Source organism: Lolium rigidum, chromosome 5 (genome assembly GCF_022539505.1).
Source record: "Lolium rigidum isolate FL_2022 chromosome 5, APGP_CSIRO_Lrig_0.1, whole genome shotgun sequence".
Lineage (NCBI taxonomy): Eukaryota > Viridiplantae > Streptophyta > Magnoliopsida > Poales > Poaceae > Lolium > Lolium rigidum.
The window spans coordinates 12,990,155-12,999,706 of NC_061512.1; positions in this window are offsets into that span (position 1 = coordinate 12,990,155).

Here is a 9,552-nt window from a genome sequence, read left to right on the forward strand (position 1 = left end):
GTTAATACCTTGTCAGTGGTGCGCCACTGAATGCCTTTTTCCTAGTAGTGTAACCCCGGCTATACCGGTTTTTTGTGAAATTTTTTGAGTTATTTCTAAGTTCAAGAAAGTGTTCGCTTGGCGAAAGAACTTTGTGACTCATACGCCAAAACACCCAGAGAGGTAGGCAGAGCCAAAGCAAAAGAACCAAGTGTGCATCAAATTGGATGCGGAAACAATTCCGGAATTTCCACAGTGCAAGATCAAGGCAAGTTGCTAGAGTAGCAAACCAACATAGTTTGATAAGCTACCAGTATAAAAGACACCGGCATAAAAGTTATAGCACAACCGAAAGAGATGCTAAGTTTTATCTTACATCAAAGACCCCGGCATACCGGGGTAGAATTTAACCAACATTGTTTTCAGCCAAGAGATACAACAGGTGTAGAATGCGAATATCTAAGCGACAGGGGGCTGCGGGCCAGCTTCGGGAGCTTCCGGAGGGGCATCGCCTTCTTCATGAGGGGCATCGCCTTCTCCGGCTTCCTCATCCTCCTCATCAACGTCTTCTTCCTCGTCGTCGGAGAGTGCATCCCTAACGTCGGGAGGAGGAGGGATGAAGGTGCGGATGTGGGCAAACTCCGCAATCCGGTAGGCGCGGTCCTTCCGCTTTGCGGTTAGGACTGGATCCTTGTCAGTGGGCGCGTCCCCTCGAAGGCTGTGGAGGGCGTCCAGATCCAGTTCTTCGTACCAAGAACAGGCGATGCGTAGCGCTGCATCTGCTCCGGCACGTGCCGCTGAGCACTTTCACTCACGGATCCTCCGGCAAGCATCCTTCAAGCGATCGGAGATAAGCGTCACGTTAGTCGGAACGGCTTCCCCAGGCCACAGCACCTTGAAGATCTCCATGACCCGATCTGGCAGATCGACCTGGTGCCGGTCCACAGCTCGCATGTGCTGGATCCGGGCGGCAAGCGCGACCAAGTGGTCATAAGCATCCTAGGGCGCATCCGGGTTGCTCATGGCTTGCTCAGCCCTGCGTTCCGCTACCTTCTTATGCGCATGCGGCTGCGACTCCGGAAACAGTCCTAGAAGGAAAGAAAAAGAAGAAAAAAGAAACCGGTGTAAGAACACACCGCCAGAAAACATAAGCTTATAAGCGAAAGAGAAAAGAAGAACGGCTTACTGAGGGCCAGGGCATTGGCCTGCATGACCAACCGTTCATAATCAGCCTGGTCCGTGGTGAGGGTGGCGATCCGGTCTTGCGCCTCTTTCCACGCCCGGGTCTCCTCCTCCAGCTCCGCCCGCAGCACAGCGCTGGAGTTGGTGAACTCCTTCAGAGATTCATCCAACTTGGCCTCAGCTGTAGCCTGGGCCTCCTTGAGCTCCCGCGAGTGCCGGAGCTCAGCCTGCATGAGCTGCTCCTTTAGCTCAGAAGAGAGGGTCTCCTGAGCGTCCAGAGCTTTGCGGTGCTCCAAGACAAGCTGCTCCTTTTCAGCTGGAATCCGGAAAAGAAATGTTAACAGAAAGATAACCGGTAGATTAAAGAGAGGCAAGACAACCGGAAAACAAATCCGTACCTTTAAGCGCAGAAAGCTGAGCAGAGAGGTCCTCGAAGGAGGCTTCCGAAAAAGCTGGTGTGCAAAGAATTTATAAGTAATGAAAGGGAAAGGCAACCGGTAAAAAGAAGCCGGAGTCGCAAAAACTAACCTTGGCACTTGCTGTGGGCCTCAGAGAGGTACCGATGCTCCCACAGAAGCTCCTCGAAGAGCTGCTTCCGGGTGTCCAGCGTGCTCTATTTAAGTTAAAAATTCCGGTAAGAAGATGCCGGTATTGAAAGGAGTTTCGCGCTAAGAGCTGCGTTCTCAACTCGAAACTCGGGGACTGGCTATGCCGTTTTTTTGCGTTTCTAAGAGAGTTTCGCGCTAAGAACTGCGTTCTCAACCCAAAACTCGGGGACTGAGAGGATATGCATATAAGTTGGAAGATTTAAAACCGGCATAAATTTAAAGAGCTTCGAAGTTTATGAAACTTACCACCACATTGTTGTTGGCGTCATGCTACGCGGTGTCAAACTCTTTGACCGCACGCCTGAGCCGGCCAAAGTGTTGCCGGGTGCTCCGAGGGCCAGCAGGGTCTACCACCGGTAGCTTGTCCTTCCCGAGGCTGCGCGTCGCTGGGGACAGATCTGCTTGATTCCACTTTTCAGCGTAGTCAAGCAGATGGCCCAGGTCGGCTCCTCCGCGGTTAAGCTCGGTGATCCGGCCCAGCTGAGCTGAGGCCGTCTCACCGGCCACAACGGCAGCGCGGCCGGCGTGCAGTACAAGGGACCGTGAGCCGCAGGAGGGAGCAGTTGCAGCAGTGACCACCGCGGCAAGTTCCTACGCAGTGATCTTGGTGCCCTCCGGAGGTGTTGGCTTGGCAGTGGCTGGCTTGCCGGTACGACAGCAGCCAGTGGAGGTGTTGGCGAGTCCTTCGATGGCGCGGAAGCTCCCGGTGCTTCCTTTGCCGGGGGAGAGTTTGCCGGCGCGGAAGAATACGGCACGGTCTTGGAGGGGGAGGCAGTTGCCTTCTTCTTCTTCTTCTTCTTGGGGACGGGAGGAACCAGAGGTTTTGCCCTCCCGACATCTTCAGTACTGGCGCCGGTGTTGCTAGCGCCGGTGTCCCTAGCTTTTGGAGGGAAAAATAAATCCTCCTCCGCGCGGTGGGCAGTAGGTTCAGGGGCCGCGCGCCCCGCACTTGTGTTGCCTCCCCGAGAGGAGGCAGGAGAGTTGCCGGCACCAGAGTGGACCGGACTTGGTTGAGGAGGAGGTGAGGCCCTGGCGGCGTCCTCGGAGGTCTCCGGCCTCATGCCGGTGGCGCACTTGGTAAGCTTGAGCGCAAGCCTGAAAAGATAAAGAAAGAGTTAGAAAAAGCAACCGGAAAAAAGAGATTCACAGAACAAAAGCAAAGAAGAGACAGAAGCTTACACGGAAGCGACCGGCATATGGCTGCGGTGACGCTTTGAGGTGTAGCGCTTCCCGCCACCGCCCTTCTTGGAGCGCTTGGCAGGTGGAGCCTCGCTGGAGCCGGCTTCGGGCGCCGGAGCCTTGTTCTTCTGACCCCGAGAGGCGAGATTGTCCAGGAACTCCTGGCCAACCTCGGCCTGTAGCGGAACCGCGCGTTCCACGACCTGTGGGTTCGCACCGGCTGAGGCGGGGTCTGCATAGAAGTCATCTAAAGGGAAGCGAGTGAGTAAAATACCTCAAGGACGGTGACCTCATCATCGGAACCGGAATCATTTGCCGGAAGAGGAGTAGCGAGGTTACCAGGGAGCTTGGTGTGTGTGGGCCCATCTGATGCTTCTTCACGTAAGGATTGGGGTCACGGTCGTCCCGGAAAATCCGGTCGAGCGTGAAAGATGCCGGCTCCTCCTGGCGGATCCGGCGGAAGTTCTGAAACAAAAAAGAGCATGTTAGCACATTACTCGTAATCATGCCGGTAAAAGCTTTCCGGAAATCCTGAGGTCTTACTCGGGGCGGGGGAGAGTTGCTGCGGCTATAAGGAGCCAGTCCGTACTTCCCGCAGGGACTCAGCGGGTTTTGGCAAATCTGCTTGGCCTTAAGGACCAAGTCAGAAGAGCTCAACCGGTGCGTAGTAATCCTTGTCGGGTCCATCAGGCCCGACATCTGGCTGATCTTGTGGGCGCGCCGCTGAAGGGGCAGCACCGGCGCGCGAGAAAGGTTCGGACCAGGTCCTCCGCGCAGAGGTTGGTCTCCTCCTTGTTTGTGTCGATGAAGCCGGATATCCTGATGGACTCCTGGTCGTCCTTCGGATAGTGGAGCCAGTTTTTCATGGAGGGCGGCCCGGGACCATGTGCCGGGAGATTGATGAAATCTTCCGGGCCGCCGTGCCGGACGTAAAAGAAAGTTTTCTGCCAGGTTCGGACAGAGTCCAAACCATGGAGCTTATAAAAATTGCTCCCGGGACGGGGAGACAGGATGCAACCCCCACCGGATGAAGGGTTTGGGGTGCGGAAGTTTCTTGTCCTGAAGAGAGTTTTTCCGGAGATAATAGAAGAAGGAAAAGTTGTCAACAGAAGGAGTGATACCGGTGTATCCCTCCATGAAGGTGGTGAAGGAAGAAAGATAAAAAATCGATTTGCCCGGTAGATGGTGGGGCTGAAGCTCGTAAAAATTGAGGAAGCGCCGGAAGAAGTCCGACACCGGAAGGCCAAAGTCGCGCTCAAAATGAGCGGCGAAGACCACGTATTCTCCTGGCCGAGGAACGGGCTTGAGCTCCTCGCCAGGGATGCGACACCAGACCTCTTCCGGTATCCTCCGGGAGCGGTATAGCCAATCAACTTCTGCTTGAGTCATGTCAGATCCCATCCGGCTCCGCGTGTGTAGGAGTCCAAGTCTATGCCGGCGCGCTGGCTCGAGCTGCCGGCTTCTCCTTGGTTACCGGTATGACGGGCGGAGCTGCCGGTGTCGTTTTCCGTCTGGGCCACGTCAGCCGAGAGCCCGTCGGAAGCTTGAGTGGAGGGGGTTTTCTCCCCAGAAGAAGTAATGGGACTCTCGTTCTGCTGGCTGCTAGCCGCGGACTCTGATTCGTAGCCCTCAGAAGACATTCCGGTAAAAAGAGTTCAGATCTACCTAAAAATAGTTTTCCCGGAAACAAGCCCCACGCGAAGATCTACGAGTAAGAGAAAAACAAGGAAAAAAGAAGAAATAAATATACTACCAATCCCAGAACGAGGAGAGAATAGGAAGAGAGAGTAGAGGCATTGATGCTGACCTGAGAATGGCGACGGAGAGCAACAAAGATGATGGCCGCCGGAGATTGGGCGGGCAAGCAGATGGCGACGACGAGAAAAGAGGAAGACGAACTGCCAGAGGCGCTCGCAACGGGAAAGCTGAAGTCCTTCGAGGAGCCTCGGTGAGGCAAGGTCCTGCGAAGCTTTCTGGAGGAGTTCGCCGGTGAATGGAACTTCAACGGCGGATGACGGTGGAGAGGAGCGCAACGGGCAGAAGCTCTGGGTGCGCAAGAACTTGGCGAATGTGAAGAAGAAGAACAGGGAGAACCGCTGTGCCCTTAAATAAGGAGAGAGGTTCGCGGGCCAGCAACCGCTGGGCCGCGGCGCTTCGCCTCGTGGGCCGCCACGTGGCACTGGAATACACACGAGAAACCAAAATGCCACAGGAAGGCCGCACGGATCCGGAACTGCGGTGGGGATCCGGTGTGGCACATTAAATGCAGGCGCAGAAGTCGAAGGGAAGTGACCCCTGACACTGGCGCATCAGAAATAGTGCGCATGTCTCTGACAGGCACTGTACCCGAGATGTTCTCGACTTCACCGAGAAAGTTTAATAGCTAAGCTACCGGAAAAAGATACCGGAGGTTCGGTTGAAATGTTGTGAGGGTTTAAGTCCGGCAGGTGAGCCGGAAGTGTTTAAATGGAAGACGGAAGGATTAATCTGGCACGTTGGTTTGGGAACCTGGCATGGTCCGTCAGACAGAGTCTTCCGGACTATACCAGCTTCGGGGACTAATGTCGGGGGGATGGCCCCCGGTAGGCCAAAGGCATGGCGAAGTTGCCATGATTCTTTCTTTAAGATACCGGATTGTAGATCAATCCGGATGGTTTCTGAGATTGGCAAGAACCAAGTTAAAACCTACCGGTATCCCGGGAGGGGTATACCGGAACTTGGGGAACAAGAGAGGTACCGGAGCACCGGTATGATTTTCACTGTAGCCTGTCGGCACTCTGGTCAAAGATTCTCTCCGAGGCAAGAGGACAAGGATGAGCTAAGCAAAGTAGCTTTAAACGAAGCCCTGACGCCAAAGTAGAAGATGATGCTAAAGCATCCGGAGGACGTCACCGCTCCCTGATTAAAGACATACCGGCATCATCTGAGGCCAAAGAAGCTTTGTAAAGTAGTTTGTCCAGTCAAAGATACCATTAGGGTTCCTTCCCTTGTAAGCCACCCTCTCCCCTATATAAGGAGAGGGGGCACACCCCTTCGTGGGTACGTAGAGAGACGTAGGTACGAAAGAGAGACGAAATAGGAGCTTGTACTGTTCATCTTCAACCTCTGGCCAAGGCCAAGTTCATCAATAAAGATACCGGAATCCATCCAAGATTCATCCCTCTGTTAACCAAACCCTCTCCCGAATCCTCTAGCATCCATTCGGCCCCAACTTAACTATGGCATCTGTCTGTTCACCACGACGACACATAGAAGATTTTCCTCTGGGCGGTAGCCGTGCCGAACTTCGCCTCCTCCATGTGCTTCTCACCAAGGAGATTCTCGCTCTCTCTTGCAGGACATAGAGATCTCGGACGCGGAAGACTCACACCTCATGTCAGATAGCTCCTCCTCCTCCAACAAAGAAGCCTACGAGCACCTGCAGACAGACATGCTTGACCATGGTGCCGTGCACATTGCTGTGTTAGAATACGTATAGGACATGGAGATAGACTAGGACTCTAGAGATAACATCTTGTACTCCAAGTCTACTCCCTCCTGTACTTCTATATATACCCCATGAGGATCACCGGAATAAACAACGAAACAAAAACAAATATTAGGGTTCTACAACTTTGTACATGGTATCAGAGCGGTTAGTCTCACGACGCCGATCCTAGATCTTCCCACCACTTCCGCATCGCGCCGCCCCCGGGGAGATCTCTCCTCGGGGGCGCGGCACCTGATCTTGATCTAAGATCTGATCGGTTCCTAGTTTAGATTAAATTCGAGTTCCTAGATTAGTTCCAGAATTTCGAAATTTCCAATTCTTAGATTAGATCCAACTAGTCAGAAAATAAATCCCTAAAACTCACGGCCGTTCCGGCCGCCATCTGTGCAAATTCGGTGGCGGCGCTCTCTCAAATCCGGCATCGAGGGGCTGCACGATCGGGAAGGTGTGTTGCGAGCACGGGCTCTACATCGACACCTGCCACAGCTCGACCTCTGACTCCGGGCGTCTACATCGACAACACGCGCTCTAGCTTGAGTGTCAAGGCCAGGCCATCGCGACATGCACGCGTCCCGCGCAGCCGGGCAACCAACGGCATGATCTGATCTGCCGGACGACACGCTGCACGCTGGACCTGGTGAAACACCGGCAGTGGAACATGCAGTCCAGCGTGCCGATCGGCAAGCAGAGCTAGCAGATCAAGCCCAAGTCCCAAGCAAGACCAGGGCCTCTCCACGAGAGCATGTTTTCAACGACCAGGCAGCCGCCACAGCACAGAGATCGACGACACGTCCGAACAGCTCTACGTGACTTCGCCGTGACATCGCCCCAGCACGTCTGCGCCAAGCCTAGCTGCACCATCGGCAACATCTGCACTGAATCAAACCGGACTACATTGGGCCAAACAACATTAAGCTGTACGACTACGCAAGATCATCACCGAGCACATACACGAGAAGCAACATCATCATCCACATGCCAGGCCGGTGTGGATTCATCACCGACTTCTCACGGGCAGCACGACATCGACATCATCGTCGCCGCGAGGGTAGGGATGGCACCCGCAGGGTATGGGTACGCGTAGAGCCATCCCATACCCGTACCCGTCACCTTTATTCTTACCCGTCACCCGTACCCATACCCGTCAACGGGTACAAGTTTTTCCCATACCCGTCACCCGACAGGGTAAAAGGGTACCCGCGGGTAAAAATACCCGCGCTTACAACACATCAAATTGATTAAAAAAATATGACAAAAGGTGAAGCGATCCTAAATAGAGGTCTAATCCTCACTAACCTACCAACAATTGTGAGACCGGGAAGCGTGAGGTTCAGCCTAGCAACATGAAGGCATGATTAGGGAAAAATTAAGTAGTTTAGAATATTGCAGTGGCCTACTTGTTAATTTTAGATGGGTACATGGGTACGCGGGTATGGGTTCTATGATCCCATACCCGTACCCACTCTACCCGATGGGTATGATATTTTCCCATTTACAAACCCATGGGTAATATTTTGTCCCAAACCCGTACTCCTATTGGGTTTTTACCCGACGGGTACGCGGGTCATGGGTACCCATTGCCATCCCTACGCGAGGGACGCCTCCAAGCGACACACTGTCGACACGCCAGCTGCTCCGACACCGCTGACACATCGTCGCCAAGGTCTACATCACCGTGGTCATGATCGACATCGTCTTCAACACTACGCTGCCGCCGCACAACATCGTCCACATGATGGACATGAAACTACGACGCCCTCCTGCAAGGCACGACGCCGGCATTGACCGCGTCCCACGACACGACACTGACACCGACATTGACCGTGTCCGACGGATAAGACTGCATCGACAACCTGGCATCACTATTGTGATAGCCCCTACAACCGCGTGCACGGTTCTGGCAAAACCGTTGTGTGCTTGGTGGGTTTCCTCCAGTCCTGGCAAAACTGGTGGTCTCACCTACGACCGCGTCCTCGACATCCGCAAGACGCCCGCGACGGTACCCCTCGGGGTGCAAAACGTCGCCCCCGGCGGTACCTTTGAAGGTGCAAAACGTCGGCCCCGACCGCAGCTCCGTCCAAACAAAAAATAAAGGAAAAAAATCGCGCAATTTTTTTGCGCCTCCGGCGAGCGGCTACACCACATACGACGACTACATCATCGACCACGACTACCTCGACCACGGCTACATCACGATCGGCTACCTCGACATCGACAACAAGGCTACGTCTACGGTGACACATTGGCAACAACTCCGGTCGACGGCGTCCGCGTCGTCACATGCGTTCACGACACTCCCGCTCGTGGCTGCGGGAGGAAGAGAAGGAACCAGAAGGGGACGCCGATGATGACAAGGAGGAGAAGAGGACGGAAGCGCGAGACTTCAAATTCAGTCGCAATCGTCCGCTTCACTCCCGCTACGACTGAGGGGAAATGTTAGAATACGTATAGGACATGGAGATAGACTAGGACTCTAGAGATAACATCTTGTACTCCAAGTCTACTCCCTCCTGTACTTCTATATATACCCCATGAGGATCACCGGAATAAACAACGAAACAAAAACAAATATTAGGGTTCTACAACTTTGTACATGCTGATGCCACGCTCGACACATAGCGCATTGGAGCATGTCTTGCTCCACTCAGTGTCGCATCCATCTGATCCAATCTCTTTTGCGTCCAATAGCAAACAAGAAAGAGAAAACAACAAAGGTAACTTGGTTCACCCTGATATGGAGATGTGTGAGCTTGTAGTAGGAATTCTTACCGGATGACAAGAGAAGCACCATCACCAGCCAAAAGCATTTCGAGGAAGGGTGGTGCAGGAATGAGGGCTTCAACATGGATGGATGGGACACTGAGTGGAGCAAGACACGGGGCAACACACCGTGTGGTTCTGCGGGCGTCGATGTTTCTGTATTGTTTCTTATCTCCGATCGATGCGGTGGATCATAGGAAGCAGCCTCGAGTGTGGTGTATATGAGGGTATCATTGAGTTTGGAGAGAGCTGTCACATATTAGTATTTTGGATGCTGCTAGTTTGTGTCATTAATCATTATAGATGCAAGTTCACATTTGATCCATTAATGTGCAGGAATGAGGGCACACGTTG